Raw genomic sequence first — 18,947 nt, 5'->3', positions numbered from 1 at the left:
AGGTAAACAAGAGCCAGGAATCCCTTAAGCTTCTGCACGCAGGCTGTGGAGATACCTGCATGAGCGCAGTCCCACGTGAGCACACGCGGCTCCTGGTCTAGGGCAGCAGGGCAACGCACCCCTTCACCTGCAGTTTCGGTTGACAGCGAAAGTCATTTTCTTCTGAAAACCACTTGTGTGGCCTTGAGAAAAAAGCAAACCTCCGGCAATTCTGCAATCTAGCAGAGATGTTACTCTCTCCCACCCCAGGCTCTCGTTAGATCTTTTATCTTATCAGCTTCAGCAGACACGTGATGTTCCAAGTGACAAGCCCTGGATGTCTCGATACCACCTTTATCTGACCTTAAGACCGGTATTTCTCCCTGAGCGGCAAACAACTTTTTCCTCTTTTTTGCCCGGACACCAGTGCCGGAGCCGCCCCCGCTCGCAGGAAGCTCTTCCTCGCCCAAGGCACGATGCTCTCCTGGCCTCCTCGGCCACCCACCCGCAGCGGCTGCAGAAAGAGGCGGCTTTCAGGAGGCTCTCCTCCCCCCCGGCACTTTGTGGGTTTAGTTTCTAAACCCGGATGCCTTCACGCGTCTGCAGACAGCCTCGCGGGTCAGGCCGGTGCCAGCATCTCAGGCTCCAGCCCCGTGCTGAGCGCAGCGGTCCTCCGGTGGGGCCATGCCCCGCGTCCCCAGCCGCTGGCCCGAAGCCCTGCCCTTGCCGCGGGAGGAACCTATGGATGATTTGCAGTGAATTGACAAGTTCCCTAAAACCCAAAGAATTAAGCATTCGCTTCCGGGGCGAAGGCAGCGAAAGGGCAGCGCGCTGGGAGGGTTGTCCCAGCGCTCGGCGGTCCCCGTCCCCGTCCCCGTCCCCCGGGCGTGGAGCATCCAGGGCAGCAGCCGCTAGATGGACCTGCTCGGTTGCGGCTCCCGCCGCCCTCCGGGGAGGATGTGGCAGGAGAAGAACCTCTTGCAAACCCAGAATTAACATCTTCTGCTTATCTCGCCGGTAGCCGCCTGACGTAAGAGCGCGAGAGGGCAAAGCGCCAGGGGCAGGACCGCGAAGCCGCGTGCAGCACGGCTCGGGCCGGCGCTCCCCGAGGGGGGATTTGCTCGGTGCCGCAGGCATCCCTCCTTCAGCTGCAGTTTTATCCATGCCTCCTATGAACGCCTGGAAAACAAACCAGCCCCCCAAGGCTTTACAACACTGTGGCTGCAACACGATCGTAAAAGCTGCAGTGGGAGAAAGGAAGTGCAGCGAGTCGCTAATAATACAAACATGACAAGGCGAAGGCTGGAGGAAATAGAAACGGGATCCCGAAACTCCTCTCCTAACTCACTCCTTCGGTGCTGCCTGCGTTCGCATGGGAACGGCGTGATTTCCATCGCAGTGCATTTGCTGCAAACTCGTCTCACAGATTTATGTGCGTCTAATTTGCATAATTAAAATGCAGGTTTGCACAAGGGCTTAGCCGAGTTTCTCGCCGGCTCCGGGTGAGTGCCGCGGTCTAGTCTGCACAAACAGCAATGCTGTTTGCACGCAGAGTGAGACACAGGCGACTGCAAATACAATTGCACATTCTTGCCTTTAAAGACTTGGCTTTTCTGGCATCCACGATAAAATACAGTTTTGGCACTTCCAGATTCCTTGGATAATCTGGCAAGATGCAACAGTCTGTAAGCCACATTAATTCATTTATTTTTTCAATTATAAGGTAGAACGTTGAGTTGCAGAAGCCAAGATTACTGGAAAGTTTAAATACGAGGCAGCTTTTCTTCAGCTGAACAAATATTTTCCAGTAACGTGCGAGATGCCGCGGCCCCCCGAGCGGTGCAGCAGCGTGCGAGAGGGCGAGGGGCAGACAGCCAAAACGCGGAGCGAGGGGCCAGGCTCTGCTGGTGCCTCGCGTGTCGCCTTAAAAGTGCCTCCAGAAATGAGAATTTCTGAGCAAGCTTTTGCCCCACGTGCTCCGCAGCCCGTGCTTGCCTGCAAACCAAGGCTGCCGGCTGTTTGCGGAGCGAGCCTGGCAGCGGCGGGGACGTGGGAAGGAAGGCGCGAGGAGATGACTTGCGGGCGGCGGGTGCCCGTGGCTGCCGGCAGGAATTTCCCGGGTTGTGCAGCTCGGTCTCGCTGGCATCCTCACTTGAGCAACTTCAAGTGTTTCTTAACTGTCCCAAATTTCCAAGCCTTTTCAGTGCGTTTGCATAGCGAGGACAGAGTTGTCGGCGTCTCGACTTACCCTGCTGCTCCCAAGTGATGCGTCTCCTCCAGTGCAGCCTCGGCCCCATCCTCGCTGCCCGTCACCCTGCACATCTGCAGGCACCTGCTCCCTCGCCCACGGCGGGGGGGATTCCTGCGGGAGCCCCGGCACCCGGCAGGGTTTCGGATGAGACGGGGATGGTACGAGGATTCCCCCTCTCCCACCCCCCAAACGAGCTGCCCAAGCCCAGTTGCTCCAGTCTGACCTTCTCAAGCTCGGCTGTGGCATCTCCGGGATCCCCTCCAGCGTCCTCCTCCGCTGCGTTCAACTGCTAACACGAAAAAGAGAGCCCTAAGTCCCGCTTTGCGCGGAAGCCGCGGGCAGGACTTCACACGGGACGTCCCCGCCAGCCCCTCCAGCCCCAGCGCGCCGGGGCGGTCGCGGGGCTGCAGGCAGCAATAGGGATTTTTGTTTCCCGCGACGCTCAGCGACTGCTTACCCAAAGGCGTGCGCTGCCTGTTTATACCTGCCTACGTTTAATTAAATTATCCACTCACAAAAATGCAAAATGTGAACACAAGGAAGTCTTGACGGTGAGGGAGAGTGACAAGTTTTCCAAGCTTTAAACAACCCCCGTATTAAGCAGGCCCAAATGACTCCTTTAGGACACATACGCTTGCAAAGTATATTTCTAGGCTTGCCAATGAGGCTGCTGAGGGTACCTGGAGCTTTGCAAGGGTGCAGTTAGATTGTTCTCTTAATTAACTGGTTTTCTTATGTAAGCTATTTTTGTCCATCTGTGTGGTTTCACTGAGAAACAGTTTACTGATGCCCGTCACCCGTCTAAACAGAGCACAGCTAGGGAGGGAATCGCATGAGACGGCGCAGAATCTGTTTCCTCCTTTTATTTTTTTTGGCAACAGCAGTGCTCTGAGCAGTTCCTAACATCTCCTGCTAAAGGAATAATAAACTATTCTTTCTGTCAACCAGCTTTCCCCCATGCTGGCTGAGGATAACAAATGTTAATTCTCAATTCAGAGAAAGCACTTTTTTGACAAACAATTAGCAGTAATTCACCGCTGCCCTTTCCGGCTTGGCTCTGCGGTGGGACGGCTGTTTCGCAGGGCCGCACGTTGTACGTACAACGATCCCGACGGAGACGAGCCGCGGTGCTCGCGCCGGCCCTCGACTGGCTGCCCCACTGCCCCCACATGTACACCGAGCTCTTATAATCCCAAATATCCCTTTAGCTTCTTCCGATGAGTCTGAATTTACCTCCAGGCACGGCAGCAAGCTCCTGCTCGCCCTTCCTTTTGCCCCGTCGGTGTGAAGGTTAGTGCGTCTCGGTGCCTTTCGGAAACAGGGATTTCCTTCTGCTCAACAATTTTCTCCCTGTCTCCAGCCCTCAAGAGCTGTTTTCGGTTAATCACTGAATTTTCAGTTTCGCTGGTTGCTTGCTCCTCACCCAACGATAATTTACTATCTCAGTTTACAAGCCTGAACAAAACCCAGTTTTCTGAAAGCAAAACAACCCCCAAAAATCATTACAAAAAAATCCCAGCCTCAAACCAATGTAGCCTTGGAAAACAAACAAACAACGCCGAGTTGAGAGCATATTTGCAAATGTTTTCTTCTACTGTAGCTCCAGTCACTGGAAAACAATTTCTGTGATTCGGCCTCAAGGGAAAACCGCAGTTGGCCTCGGATCCAGGGGAAGCATCGCAAGTGCTTCTGGAGGAAGCGATTTCCACAGAAAGCGAGGTGGAGCGATGTGTGTGTCGGACGTTTTTCTGGGAAATCGCTGCTGGACCCCCTCCAGCACAGTGGCAGCGGCACATCCGCGCGGGAGCTTCCCCGCTCCCGGGAGCTGCTGCTGCTGGAAGCTCACCGGGGTCAGCAGCCCTCCGTGCCCGGTGCCCCCGGCCGCTGTAGAAACGCGCTGGCTGCCTAGTAAATACTCGTACGTGTAGGATGCAGCCCAAATTGGAGGACCAGTCGCTACCAAGGCCACGGCCACCGGCTCGCTGTCCCAAGCGGGGAAGTTGAGGGCGACACAGTCTTCTGCGTTCCCACACGCTTTTGTTTGCTTGTTCTGCCCCAGCTGTGAGGATGGTTTCACACCAACTGGCCAACACCTAGTTTTCTGCAGAAAATAAACCGGCAGAGCCTGAAAAACAAACTAACAGCAGAACAGGGCAGATGAATTCTTGGGGCAGCGTCACGCTCTGGTTTGATCTCTGCCTGAAGAAAAAAAGGCATCAGAGACAATCTGGAAGGAAACCAGACCAAAGCCTCAGAAGACATTTGGTCAGATGTGAAATACGGGAAATATGTGAAAAGTAAAACTTTGTATATCTGTATCTTGACCTGAGGTTGAAAAATAGACTCTTTTCCCATGCAGGGCATACACGATAGCATCTTGCAGATTATGATTTTGGCTCTTGCTTTCCTGGAAAAGCTGGTGAAAACTTCCCGCATAGTCTTCGTGATTGTCCTGTGCATCTTCTAGCTAACGAAGTCAAAATAGTTGGCTATAATTATGAAATACCAGATTAGACTCTAGGAGCAAGGCTATAAATAAACCTTGCGTTTGTAGTAGGTACAAAGAAACATCAAGAAAGTTAAAAAAAATAGAGGGAGATCAGAGGATATGAATGAAGGATAATTTAGATAAATGGATGCAAGTAAGAAGAGGACACTTAGCAAGCAAAAGTGCCATTTGCAGTGGGAAGAGCTCCTTGCCTTGGCAGCGCATATCAAAGTAGGGCAGGAGAGGTCATTAGATGGAGACTTTGAAATGTAATCAAGACAAAGCGCTGGACAAATAATTGCAGTGAAAAAAACGCTCTGCATTCTTGGGTTGTAATAAATCCCCTTAAACTGAAATGTATTTAACTTTATGATTCAGTTAGCTAAGTAAAGAGGAAACAATATTATGCCTCGGAAATAGAATAATGCAGGAGGGCAGGATTTAGCTCAGAAATGCAGCGGTGACAACAGCCACACGTTCTCCAGCCCCAGGCTGCAAGCAGCCTGAAATGGCTGTGGGAGCTGCTGCTGGGTTGCTGCCTCCGGGAGCCCCGAACGCGAACGGCAGCCCGTGTCTAAAACCACATCATGAGCAAGAGTCGAAAGGCACAGAGGTTTGTTCGCGGCGTAGCACAGAGAGAAGCAGGCAGGGACCTTCGCAGCAACGGTGCCGGCGGCAGGGTCACGGCTGCGCGGGGAGAGCCTGGAGACTTTGCCGCAGGGAAGTTTCAGGCTTCTCCCGGGTTCTTCTTTTAGAAAACGCGAGTACAGTCGGTTCTGGTTTCCTGAGGCTCTCAGCTGAGAACCTGCAAACTCATGCAAGCTCCTTCCTCTTGGGTGGGGACATCTCTCAAAGCGCGGCTACTGCCCAGGTTTCAGGATTAGAAAGGCTAGTCGGTGAAGGAGGAAGCCAAAACCAAACAAGATTTCCATTAACTTTTTTGAATCTAGTTCGCCAGCCATTTTTATGAATCACCACAGTTTCTCTTGGCATTTTGTCTGTAGTTTTGATACATTCAGTACATTAAACGAAAGAAACCACGTGATAAACAGTTTCCCTGGTTCTCTGCAGGGAAATCTTTTCCGTTTCATACAAAAAAGGCCCATGAAATCATGCAAGCCACTTGCAAGGATGTCTTATCCCTGCACTCACTGTCCACAGGGCACAAACTTTAGCACTGCTTTTCCCTAGTATTTGCCCTCATTAAAAGTGGCTTTCCTTTTCTATAGCAGAAAAAGAGAATAGAGGCAAGAAAACAAATGATCTTTGATCACGAGCTGTTTGGAAAGGTAGAAACTGAAAAGCTGCCTGAGAAGAAGTGCAGAATACGCCCACGTTACGTGTTTCCATTTTTACCCTTCCGTGTTTTACGGAGCGGCAAACACAAGCCATGCCCTCGGCAGCAAGTTTCCTGGAATAGCCTTGGCTGCGCGTCGCCGGGGACATTCATCATCTTCCTCTGCCGGCACGGGCAGAGATCCCCGCGACGTGCGTGCCGTCCGAGGAGGGCAGGCGGTGCCAGGAAAGCAGCTGCTTTGGATTTGGAGACCTCGGAGGTCCCTCGCCCACGCCGATAGCACGCTCGTCCTTCCGCTGTTCGAAGCCCCAAAGCAGCAGGGAGAAGACTGAAACTCCGTGATTCCTGCTTCTCCGAGGTTCAGGCTCTGCTGTTTTCCGCCTGATAACAGACCTCCCTATCCCAGGCAGCAGAGACAGTGGTTTGTCCAGTTTGGGATTTTCAGATGAGCTTCTCCAAGCTCCGTGAGGCTGGTGGGAGACACCGAGGAGGACGAGGCACCGCGGAGAAGCGAGATGATGTAACCAGAAAAGACGCTGGAGAAACACATATTCTCTGAGGATAATAAGATGGGAAATGGCAAAGTGAGGCATCCAGACAGGATATGCTCCATCAGTTTAATAAATGAAGAGGCAGGAAGCCTTGGCTGAAGACCAGATAGCAATCACTCTGGTTTCTTAAGCAACCTAAGGAAAAAGAGCTAGCACAAAAATGCAAGTTTTCTACTGTGACTCGTGAGACTAGGGAATAGCAGCATGAGATGGGCCTATAAATAAATCAGGAGGGCCCAAAGAATTGCAGCAGCTGGTGCTACTTTAGAATCAGATAAAGATCACCAACGAATAAAGGTTAGGACTTCTTTAGGACCCAGCTGCAGAGTTATTTAAAAAGAAAAGCATCTTCTTACTGCTGCCTAGAAGATCAGAGATATCATTTATGTGGATTTCCTTGACAGGGTTCTTCTCAGCACGGTATAGAGGAAAATAAATAGGAATGAGACACGAGCTATTGTTCTTTTTTCAAGAAAGAGGCTGTAGGAATGATGGGCAATTTTTGCAGAGGCCCTTGGCGGTGTTTTGAAATAGCATCACATTGCACTGGCTGCTTCGAAGAGACGGAGGAGGAATGTGAAGGAGACGTCTAGAGAAAGGGGCAGGTGGGAAAACAGCGCTGGAAACACTCAGGTGTCAAATGTAAGACAAAACACTGTGGACAGAAAGATTTGGTATGTTCTTACCTAGTCCTGACTGCTAACTTATCTCATTAATTACTAAGGATCAAGTATTTCAACCAGCAAAGAAAAAGAATTGTAAAGTCCTCAACGGCGAGGAACACTTCTGGTCAGCGCAGAGAGCTGGCCAAACCCCTCAAACAAAGGTGTAGCACAGAATAAACAGGAGAGGGAATAATGCTGGAAATAATCTCACGCCACTGAACAAATCAGTACAAAGCCCCTTATCGGGGACGTTATGGGCATTTCTGGTGACGTCGGAGGAGATGCCGGCGCAAAGGTGGCTTCAGAGAGGAGCCCTGGAAACGATTAATCATCTGGAGCCGTTGCTAACGAAGGGAAAGATTAACCGAGGGGGCCTGGGTAAGGCTTTCATCCCGGCGGCCGTTCCCCAAGCTTGTCCGGTCTCTCCGCAGAGGCAGAGCCGGGCACGGAGGCTGGCCGAAGCCACCGCAGCTCTCGTGCGGGGCCGAAATCTCACCCCCCTCCACCTCCCTCTTCCTTTTGTGACTATTTTTACAGAGTCAGTGCCACCAGGGCAAAACCGCTGCCAAAATGGGTGGTGCCCTGGCGGTTCCTGCTATCCTTCCCGGGGGGGGATGATGTTACGAAACGTGGGGCCGTGGCGAAAGCGTGGAGCTCGCTAATGCTTTTGCACCTCACAGCTTATCATCCCGAGCGAAATAACCAAATACTACAGAAACAGAAGTAGCAAAAACTAAAAGCTGCTGGGGAGAGACTCTGGCAAACACGAGCCCGTTATGATACGGGATGCAACGGGGCGCTGGACCGCCAGCGAGCACCGGCGGGCCGCGCGGCAAGCCGGCAGCACCCTTCCAGGGGGGCCAGGAGATTTCCAGGTGTTTGGGGAGGGGGGAACACGCAGCCGTCCGTCTGCACGCTCGCAGCATCGTCTCCGCCGCTCCGCTGGCGAAGACGCTACCTTTCAGCGCAGCGCGAGCAAGCCGGCGCGGTGCCGATGCCGTTATTTGGAGAACAATAGATTGTGCTGAGCACCGACGTCACCCCGACGGGGCCCACGTAGCCCTGGCAACCCCGACACAAACACTCGTCCGCCCGGGATAGCCCCAATGCACCTAGGTGCAGGGCTTTTGGAGGCCAGAGGACATCTTTCCTTTACTCAGGGAAAAGTTATTTTTTTTACTCACGGATGATCTGTGTGCTTGCTCGCACGACACCCCGACACGTTCGAGCTTTCTCTGTCATCTGTTTCATCTCGAAATATGTATTTGAGGAAGTGTCTGGGACTCCTATTCCACGCAGGGCATCAATTTTTCCAGACAGCTGAAAGTTAATGACTGCCATGATTCAAGCAAGCAGTTCTTGTGAAACCAGCTTGGGGATGTTGCCTAGCAAAACAAATTCTGTCAACATCATCCAGCAGTCTGACGTGGTACATAATACATGAAGCCATATATAAAAACCAGGAAGCCATCCAAGGGCAACAGCACATTTTAGCTCTGCTACAGACCATACACGGGATACAGTGATGGAGAAAGCTAGTTCTGGCTGCTTTTTCCAGCAAATGTAAGTAATTTTGCTTTTAAGCTAAGAGATATAATATCAGCTCATGATAGTCAGTGGGGATTTGGGTTTAAGCTTTGTTCTTACCTGTATTTCCTCTGAAACGATTTCAAGAGGAGTTTTGAAGGGAAGTATGTGTTTAAGAGTAGGAGACATTTTTATGCATCTCTCAGTGACAATGACAAAAATGCCAAGTGAGAAGTTATTATTAACTGGAATTTGTGAAGTGTCTTGGGAGAAGGATTTCTGCAGAAACTAAGGACAATGCAAATGAAAGGGCAAAGCTCTATTTCAGAAAACCTCCCATGAGTCTGAATTGAGGTTTTGTCTGAATAAGGATTAAATAAAAATTGGGTAAGAGCTGTCGTGTCACTGTCTATAGGCAGCAACCTGTCTATAAACCATCTGAAATTAATACTGCAAGGGGTTATTTTTGAAATTGTAAATAAACCCATGAACTGTCCCAGATTGTCTTCTTCTTCACCCGTTCCAGCCATTAGCGCAGGATGGGAGCGGCTGTCCTGGGAAGAGCTGCCACTCCCGATCCCCGGCAGCCCCGTCGCGCGGCGGGACCAGCTGCGAGCTGGCGGGCAGGGTGCCCGTCCCGTCCCGTCCCGTCCCGTCCCGTCCCGTCCGTGCCCGGGAGCTGCTCGCTGCCCCCCAGGGCCCTCGGCGGGCCGGGAGGGTTTCCCGGCCACGGGAACGCTGGTGGGTCGGCTCTGAAGGAGAATCTTGGCACCAGCAGGGAAACTCTCGGGGACGCTCCGCGGAGCTGTGCTGGCAGCCGCCTCCTCCGAAGGAGGAGTTTGTGGCTTCAGACCAAGCCTCACGGGCTCTTCGTATTTACACTGCGCTTGCACTCTTCATCTGATAACTCTTTAATCTTTAATATCTAAAGGCTGTGTCTCATTAGCGAACGTGCCCGGGACCGTTCCCTGGCACCAAGGCTGGCTGCAGCAGCCCACGAGCATCCCCTCGCCCTCTGCCTCCAGCCTGCCCGCCAGCGGGGAATGGTCCTCAGCGCGGCTAAAGCCCAACCCAGGCCCCCCCAGCGTCTGAGACCGTGCGCGGGGGCAGGTGCCAAAGCTGTGCCCGGGACCACTGCAACTAAACGGCACAAGGAGTCACGCTCCGGTGCCCAGGAACGTCTCCTGGCTCTGCTGAATTCGCTAGAGCAGGTGCATCCAAGCAGCACCGGGAGCAGGACACGGAGCCCAGCGCTCCATTTTCTTGAGCAAACACCCCAACTATGCGCGCAGAGAGCCACGAGCCTCTTCCCGATCCCTGCCTCTGTCCGCGGGGGCCGGGTGTCTCCCCGCGCTGAGCCCAGACTCCCGAGGAGGCGTCGAGATGCCCCCACCGCAGGACCGCCCGTGGCCTGGTTGCTGGGACATTGCCTCCGCGAGGCACGGGAGGACGTTGAACCTAGTTCTACATTTAGGAGGAGTTTTAACCATTAAATCAGGTCAGCAAGCAGTGGAGGGAGACACACTGGCCACGTCTCCTGCCGTGCTGCGAAAGGAAGGCTACGCTGACACATTTCCAGCAGAGAGGGCGAAGGCATCTTCCGTGAAGAAACGCTGCGTTCCCCTCCCAAGCGCCAGCAGCAGCGTTGCGTAAAATGCTGGCAGCGTTATGCAAAACACCGAAGGCCTCCAGAGGGGAGGAAGCGCTTCTGGGCACTTCTTCTTGCTGGACTGGTTGTTCTGGCTCCTTTCCTAATCCTCCCTGTTAGGAGAGCCCAAGGGCTTATCACCCACAGCTGGGCATCAAAGCGCTCGGCACAGCTGTGATGAAGCTCTGCTGCAAATCCAGCCATCAGCGTCTTGGTCCTTCCCAGCTTCTTAAGTGAAAAAAAAGAAAAAAGAAAAGAAAGAATGGAGGAAATACTCGAACGAGACGGGCTCGCTGGAGAAATCTGTTTTCATCCACATGGCAAACTTCTGTTCGATTCGTTTGCCAATGAAGTCTTGTTTCCACATTCTCCAGAGGAGATGTAAAATCATATAGCTAATGAATTGCACATTTTCCTCTCTGGTTCAGCTAGCTTAGATCTATCTGCTCACTTCATCTGGGAATAACAGATGCTGCTGAGCAGCCTTGAACTGAGCTCAGGTCCCGCAGCCAGGTATGGAGGTATTGATCTTAGGCGCGCAGCAGCCGGGGCCGGGTTACGTGTACTTGCCAGCACACAACAACTCCCGAGAGCAATTAGTAGCTGTGGAATGAACAAAGAGCTTTTACAAGCGATATCATTTGTCTCCTAAAAATATACTTTATGAAAATATGCATGAGACTAGGTTGCAGTCCAAAAACAGTACAAAACATGTTGTTAAGTACTTTTGCAAATACAGAGTAGTTTTCTTGAGAAGCGAGATAAATCAGAGTTCAAGCAAGCGTAGCAGAGCTTGGCTTTCCCCCACTGCTAACCAGCGACAGGCCTCAGCTCTCCTGCGGTGGATTTGGATGGCTTTGTTCCAAGAGTAAATCTTCTTTTCATCGATGCTTTGTATCCCCCAAAAAGGTCAAACCGATACTCAGAGATTAACCCTCCTTCTCACCTCTTCTTTCATCATTAGCAGTGAAGCAAAGCCATTTTTTGGTAAGTTAGTACACACTGAAGGGCTGGGACCTGTACTACTGGTAAACGCCTTTGATTTAATGGCAAGAGCACAGACCATTGTAATTTCAGAAAGATTTTACTTTTTACTGAAAACGCAGAATCGTTTTTCTCATTAATCACTGTGGAAAATCACGGTAATATGAACTGTATCACAATCCAGATACGGTACAGGACTAAGTTTTTCCTACTTCTTCCAAAAACTTCTTCCACTAACAAGTTGGCTCAGATACTCAAAAAAAAAAAAAAAATAGCGCATGTGGATCTTGAATGAGTAAATCTGCTACAAGTCAAGTCTCAACAAGCAATAGAAATCCCACACTTAAAAAAATTGGCTCAGTATAATAACTGTCACAGGAATCACTCAGAGTTATCAGTTTCCCATCATCTCATTAAAACAGAAAGCAGACAAGAACTAAAGCAACCACCCAGACCTGCTGGGTAAGTGTGCCGGAAAAGCTTCGTAGTACGAGCTCCAAGGTGCTCAGATTAAGAACAACAAGAATTTACATAAAGAGAGAAGTGCTCAAAAATGAAAGAAAAGTTATTATAGTTAGCTAAATCTCTGGTCATGTCACCACTGATATGATTTCAGATCAAATATTCAGAATAAAGGGAAATCAACACAGTCCGGAGAGAGTTTGGAAGCATTACAGCAAGCAGCTCAGGCACAGCTGAATGATGAATACGAGTCACAGCACAAACGGCTCTGTGGATGGTTCATACAAAATCATTAGGATAACTGTAACAGTGGTATTATTTCAATGATGAGGAATATTTTTTCCTGGACAGAGAACATATTGCTGTCTCCCAGGACGTCTGCAGAATGAAGGTCATGAAGTAATGTTGAGGTGTGACGTGGGCCACAACCTAAGCATTATGTGAATAGATCGTTCTTGACAAAATAGGCACTATCTCATTTATAGGTAGGTGTTATATCATTTGTTAATCTAAATGTTCTTCACAGACACCTAGGAAACAGGGCTGAAAGGCCCCGAAGTACAGTGACGTACTGGAGGACCATACCCATACCCACACGTCCTCCTAACAGCCACGAGCCTGCAGTGCTCTTAACGACCTCCTGTGCTGAGAGTCCGTGGTTTCCTGAGACAAACTATTCCAGTGCTTGATCATCCTTCCTGTTAAAAAGTTCTCTTTGCTTGTGATCTAAGTTGCCCTAACATATATTAAACAAGCGGACATTTCTTCTGATCTAGGCTACATGAGCCTAATTCCTCTCTTTCCATGATGTCATGCTTCCTACACTTCTGCTCACTGTCACCAGTCTCCTTGCAACATCCTCAGTCAATATCTTTCTTCAACCATCAAGACCTAACTGCCACCAAGCAAAACCAAAGACTCATCCCATGGAGTTACGGACCGTACCGCTATTTACGGCGTCCACCTTCCCCCAGCCCGGCAGCGTGGCTGGACCGAGCTCCGAGTGCCATCAGCCACCGGTGCTCGCGGGCCGCTGTTCACGTCCGCGTTGCCACCTAACGCAGCCATCCTTCTCCTTCCTTCTGCCCACATGTCCTCCTTCCTCTCACTCACGGCCACGCGGGGACCAGCCTTTGTATGGAGTCCAAAATTGTGATTGTAGCTTGTGCGATAGCTGCAGACGTAACAAGCAGGATCACTATTCCTTCATCGGAGTTAATGAAAATGAGCAAAAGGTCAGCTCTCTACAGCATCCCATCTGATAGGTCATTCCAGTGATTTCAGATAGTCTCATCTTAGTTTTCTCTCCAGCTGTGCATGACTTCATGGCAGTTTCATCCAGTCCACATTTCCTTATCTTGCTCCCTTATAAAAATGCCTCATGAAACAGTATCGAAAGTCTAAATAAAATTCAAGATATGTGATGCCTGCTGCTTCTCTCCTCACCCATGACATCTATTATCCTGCCACAGAAGGAAGGTGGGCTGCTTTAATGTGCTTTATCCATGAGAAATCCCTGTTGTTCTTTCTTATCTCCTGTGTATCACCTAGATAACAATTTGATTATTTTAGTAGTTTTCTGGCAACTGAAGCTTACAGTATTCTGGCCTCTTCCCTACCATGCCCTCTCCCCCTGCCCTACTCCTCCCTTTCAAAGACAGCCATTACTTCTGCTTTTTCAAGTTTTGGAACTTTTCCCGTTTGTCTTTTAAGACTTCTCAGCGATAACCACGACGATCTCCGAAATTGCTTCAGCCAGTTTCTAAGTGCTCCTGGGTACATTTTGTGAAGCTCGGGATTTGAAAACACACTGTCTTTAGTCTAGTCAGAAATCTCACTTGAGTTCTTCTGTTCCTAATTTTAGTTGTGTCGAGTGTCCAGTTCATAAGTGTGCCCTTTGGAGAAGAGCGCAGCAAGAAAAGAATTTATGTCCTCTGATTGTGGCATTATCACTTGACAGCGTAAACTTGGCATGGAGCAGATTTGTTCCTTGCTCTTCTTTCCTCTGACAACAGGTTTATGGGACGTTTCCTCCTTACCCTTACATCGCTTGGTAGCTGCACCTCATCTTGTGTCTTGGCCTTTCAGTCCTACATGTTTATGCTGTTCTTTTATATTAATCCTCAGTCATATGAGCCACTCTCCATTTTTTTTTTAAATTCACTCTTGATTTTGAGATAACCAGAAAACTAGTGACTTAACCAAATTAGTCTTTGCGGGTCTTTATAGTCTTATTCCACACCGGGATAGTTCATAGCTATGCACTTATGACACGCTATTACACAAATTAGGCTAATCCTTGAAAATATCTGGGCACTTTACAAACCTCTGATCTACTTAAGATTTGACTGTGTAAACAGAAGGTCAAGTCCCGAGCTGTTTGTTGATTCCCAGTGTCATGCAAAATAGTAGCTGAAAGCGACGGCACTTTGCATGTAAAGGAAATAGCAAAGCTGCAGGATTTGGCCCTGAATGCACAGGTTACTTCAGCATGTTGACACAAAATGATCATGAACAGCCACACAGCAAACTTAATCTCACTGACCTGAAATACTCTACATGAGGTGTGAAGGATCCCACGGGGCAGAATCGGGGCATCCGGGTACCACTGGCCACTGAATTAAAAGGAAAGGGCCCATTTGCAACCTTCTACGTGAGATACGATCAGATGGAGAAGGAATCTCCTCGGCAGCCTGGTGGGACCATAGACTCAGACACATCCAGCTAGTTGCGTTAGGAGATGCAGCTACTAAACAAAATGGAAACACAACGATATAGCTGTCTGGGTGGGAAAGGAGAGCTGCTCCAAATTTAGCTCTGCTAAGGCCAGGAAATAAAAGGCTAGTGGCTGCCAAGCACGTAACACACCCTCGCAGGAAAATAGCAAGTTGGGCTTAGGCTTTGTTAATGCAACTTAAGAAAAAGAAACTCAAACAATAGGTTTTAGAAATTATTCTTAAAATGGTTCTTGGCTTTTGGTTTACTCCCACAGAGACGTAGAAATAAAACCAGAACATTAGACGAACTTTGCAATGGTGGTGGCACCGAGGCAAGCTTCACCGAGCGCAGGGATGCTACCGCCGTCCACGGGTCGAGCCGGAGCTCACATCCCTGGTCAGCAAAATTTAACCCTCCGGGCTTCTGGGTCAGCAGTGGCTTGTGCACTGCCTGAGCCCACCTCTTCCCCCAGTAGCTCAGTATCTGTAATTTTTGGCATTTTACATGCTGTGCTTGGGCATCCTATTTTTTTCAGAAATTCGCCTCCAAATGAATATATATGAAGGGTTTACAGGATGACAGGAAAAAGAGAGCAAGCAGGGAGCCCAAACACAGGCCAAACAGGCCGGACTTTGCAGAGGCTGAGCTGCATGACAGAACATGGCCATGACTGGGGGCAGAAGCCAGGAAACATCACTAGCTGAGAGGAGCGACCATACGGAAGAAAAAGATTTTCTTCTCTATCAGAACATGCTCTTTCCCCCTGTCTCTTCTCTCTCATCTATTAAAATTCTCCTTATTGACTGAAGTTTTTTTGGTGACACTGCAAGGACACGCCAAAATGTGTGGAAGATATCCATGCAAAAGCTACCTACATCTTTATTTAAGGGGTTTCCTCGGAATTAATCCAAGCAAGCCAAATACCTTTTCTGAGACTCTTGTTTCATACCACCGTCAGGAGTGAAATTCTATTTTGCAGAAATTACAGTATTTGTATTGTAATTCTCAGTTACTAAATCAACCGGGACATTTCTTGGCTAGCATTCCCACTAGTTTATTACTTTGTTTCTCAGAATGAATAATAAACATCTCATTTGCTCCTCTGCACAGCGTAACAGGAAATCTTTTTCCTGCTGCAACACTGTAAAGAATGGATTCTTCATTCTGGAATTATCATCCCATGAAGGCAAACAAACAGAAAAAAGCTTGCACAATGAACGCAGTCATATTCTGACCTAAATTATTCCAGCATCAGTCCAGAGTCATTCCGATTTCCTGCGATGGCCCCTGACGGATAACAGTGTTAGCTATAGCAAAACGCTGTCCACTGGGCTTATACTCAATTTATTTCCTAACTGATCCACTCTCAGAATTTCACACACCCAACAGCTCTGAAGCTACGAAACCAACCAGTGTCATGACTATGCTAGTGGGCAGGACGTTAGCATGCGGCTATGCAAATGCAAGCACAAAATTATTTCTCTGGACTCCATCCCACTCATTTTACATGTAACCAACCTTTCCTATATGTATTTCAGGTATTCTTCCCTAATTGGCATTTCTATGGAGAGAGACCACATGAAGGATCTCAGGAGATACTTGGTACTTAAGTATATCCAGTACCTCGTCCTGTCGTCTTCAAACGCTGTCAGCACCTTTCTGGGCCTGCTGGGCAGTTTGTATACGATCATCCTCCTGCAGTCTGCAAAGGTTTCGTCCAAGTCTACTACGGTTCTCATCTCAAGCATAGCAAAAGCAGACATCCTGGTTTCTGTTTGCGTTGTTTCTGACATGATCATATGGACCTTTGATGTTCGCATCTTATCTACAGCGTTTACGTCAGCCCTGCTGCAGAATCTCCTTACTGCAAACGCACACGTTAGCTGCTTGCTGCTAAGCTGCATCGCCTTCGAGGCTTATTTAATAACGTTCTTTCCCATGGAGTCTCGCCACGTAAGGACGGTGAAAAATGCCAAACTGACATCCAGGATCGTCTGGATCTTAGTAACTGCGGAGTGTGTCATATTCCAGACGGAAGACTTCCTGAAAGCCGGCAGCATATCTGCTCACATCAGCAGCCATTGCACTTCGGTGTTTGATCTCTCAGGCAGGGTTGCAGCTCTTCTCAGGTCCCTCAGTTACTTCCTTGGGATATTTTTAAGAATTGTCAATGTATACTTTTACTACAAAATATTTTTTAGTATGTCTAACAGATCTACACTAAAAACAAAATAGCAGATACTCCCCAAAGAAGCAGCTGGGTGACACCAAACAGAACATGCTTCAACACGGTTTGAACGTATCGGTTTGAAAAACATTCAACAACCAGGAAGCCGGGACCAAGGCTCACATTTTGGAACACTACTGAGATAAAACCTTCCTGTTTTCTGACATTATTTGGCCTCTCTTGTTGTGAGGAGCTCAAGGGGTTGGTGTGCCCCTTGGCAGGGAAACCAGACCAAGCTAGGCTGTGGTGGTGTCAACAGCCGCAGAGCAAGACAGGCTTGCTTTGGTTGTTTCCAATCTGGAGTTTATTCATCGTACATATTAAACAAATGGTATTTCATGAATGGTTGTAAAAAGTGAGGCAATCCAAATATTTTTACATAAAAAGGGTGCTTAGAGGCTGACTCAGGGATTTATTGAGCCAAGGGCCATACCATATATTGAAAAAAATGATCTATGTCCTAAAACGTCTATAACTCAGGTTAATCACGAGGCTCAGCAGGTAGGATCAAGGGACAAGGTGGCCTCCGCGCTGACCCAGACTACCCAGGCTCATCCTGCAGCTGGAGAGCATCCGGCTCATCGCCGCGCCGGAGAGCAGGGCCGAGCTGCTACGCCTCCGGGCGCTGCCGGGAGCTGAGCTTGGGAGGTCGCTGCCACGCACCAGTGAGTAGCTCCTTCGGCAGCCCCTGCCAGAGATAAACAGGATGTGGAAGGCCAGAGCAAAGCTGCTTCCTGCAGCTCTACAAAGGGGAGGCTGAGAAGACCTCTGTGTTGAAGACCTCTGTGTTGAAGACCTCTGTGTTGAAGACCTGGGTCCAGCAAGAGCTGTCATTTGGGTGACCGTGCTCCTGACGTATGGAGAGACATGCACGAGCGCTAGCACGGGTCTTCCAGCTCCCCCGAGGAGCGGGGCAGAAGAGAGGACCAGGCTGGTGGAGAGGAGCTGCCGATGGGCAACAGCGCTGGAAACCGAAACCAAGGCTGAGGACACAGGCGTCACGCTTCAGAGACCGCTCGAGGGACGGGACCTTTGACATCTGCTCCTTGGTCTCCTTGTCTGCCTGGTGAGGACGGCAGTAATTGCGTTTCTCCCCAAAGGAGTGTTGAGAACTTGAACTTTTGTGACATGTTTTGCAATATTTGAAAAGTGAAAATAAAAACGAAATGAGCCAAAAAAAGTGTATTAATTGCCAAACTGCTATTTGCAACCTTTCTCTGTCATATTTCCACACCTTCAATACACCCTGCCAGCTCGAACGCAGCAATAAAACTCTGTCCACTTGAGAAGACACGTGCTTTGGGGCACAAAGCTCAAGTGCAACGAATTTAAGCTCTGACGTGCTTTTCTTTGGGCTGTGTTAGACCTTTACAGTCAAAATTGTCCCAGTCAACACCTGAGATTCCCCGCTGGTAGCAAAGGAGTTACTCAGTGCTTAAACTAGTAGAGCTGAGAATTGAACCTGTGACAACGTTTTGAAGCGGTCTAACCCAAGGCGGCAATGTGCGCAGAGGCTGCCAAATTAGAGATCCGGCTCCACAAAAACGAAGGAAAAGGCAAGTGCAGGGGGGCTCCTGCTCTGTCTGCGCTCCCCTCACCGATCAGACCTCAAATTTTGGGGTCACGCTGCTCGTGGTCAGCCTCAGAGGTGGTTCTTCCCCCTCACTAAGACCAGAAGGGAAGCACCAGGAAAAGGGGCTCTGAACCCGCGTGCGCCCGCTGCGCCGGCGAGAGGTCCTTCCCTTCCGCAGCAAGGGCCGCATCGCCTCCGACGTGCGGGGAACAAAATAGTTGCTTTACGTGTCGGCTGAAGTGAGCTCAGGTGTAGCGAAAGGCAAATATTCCAGCCCAGGTAGCACGTGTTTTAGATGGGAAGCTCTGAGATTGCGAGGACGCGTTTCTTCTGAGAAGGTCTCCTCTGCTACGGCCTCTGAGACGGGGCTGAATCTCTGCCCCAGAAAAGCTGTGACGCGCTCTGTTATGCTAGGATGTTGCCTAACCGAGCCGGTTCCTTCTGTAAGAAGGAAATCTTAATAATTTGATGCGCTGTGACATGTTGTTATTCTGGAAGCCTGAAATATGACTTGCAAGAGCAACTAAATGCTGCTCGAAGTGCTGTAATTAAGCAAGTGTTTACGCTTCTGCTGTGC

The 18,947-nt window shown here is 49.6% G+C and overlaps 1 long non-coding RNA gene across 1 annotated transcript; it reads left to right on the top strand.

Moving 5' to 3' along the window:
- The first annotated feature begins 8,243 nt into the window (after positions 1-8,243).
- LOC112980830 (uncharacterized) lies at positions 8,244-17,977 on the top strand. Its single transcript, XR_010391124.1, has 2 exons — positions 8,244-8,794; positions 16,109-17,977. It is a non-coding gene; the product is annotated as an uncharacterized LOC112980830 (long non-coding RNA).
- Positions 17,978-18,947: the final 970 nt, after the last annotated feature.

This window comes from Dromaius novaehollandiae, chromosome 11, assembly GCF_036370855.1.
Source record: "Dromaius novaehollandiae isolate bDroNov1 chromosome 11, bDroNov1.hap1, whole genome shotgun sequence".
Classification (NCBI taxonomy): Eukaryota; Metazoa; Chordata; class Aves; order Casuariiformes; family Dromaiidae; genus Dromaius; species Dromaius novaehollandiae.
The sequence above is the reverse complement of the archived record's forward strand: the minus strand, read 5'-3'. Positions and strand labels throughout refer to the sequence as shown.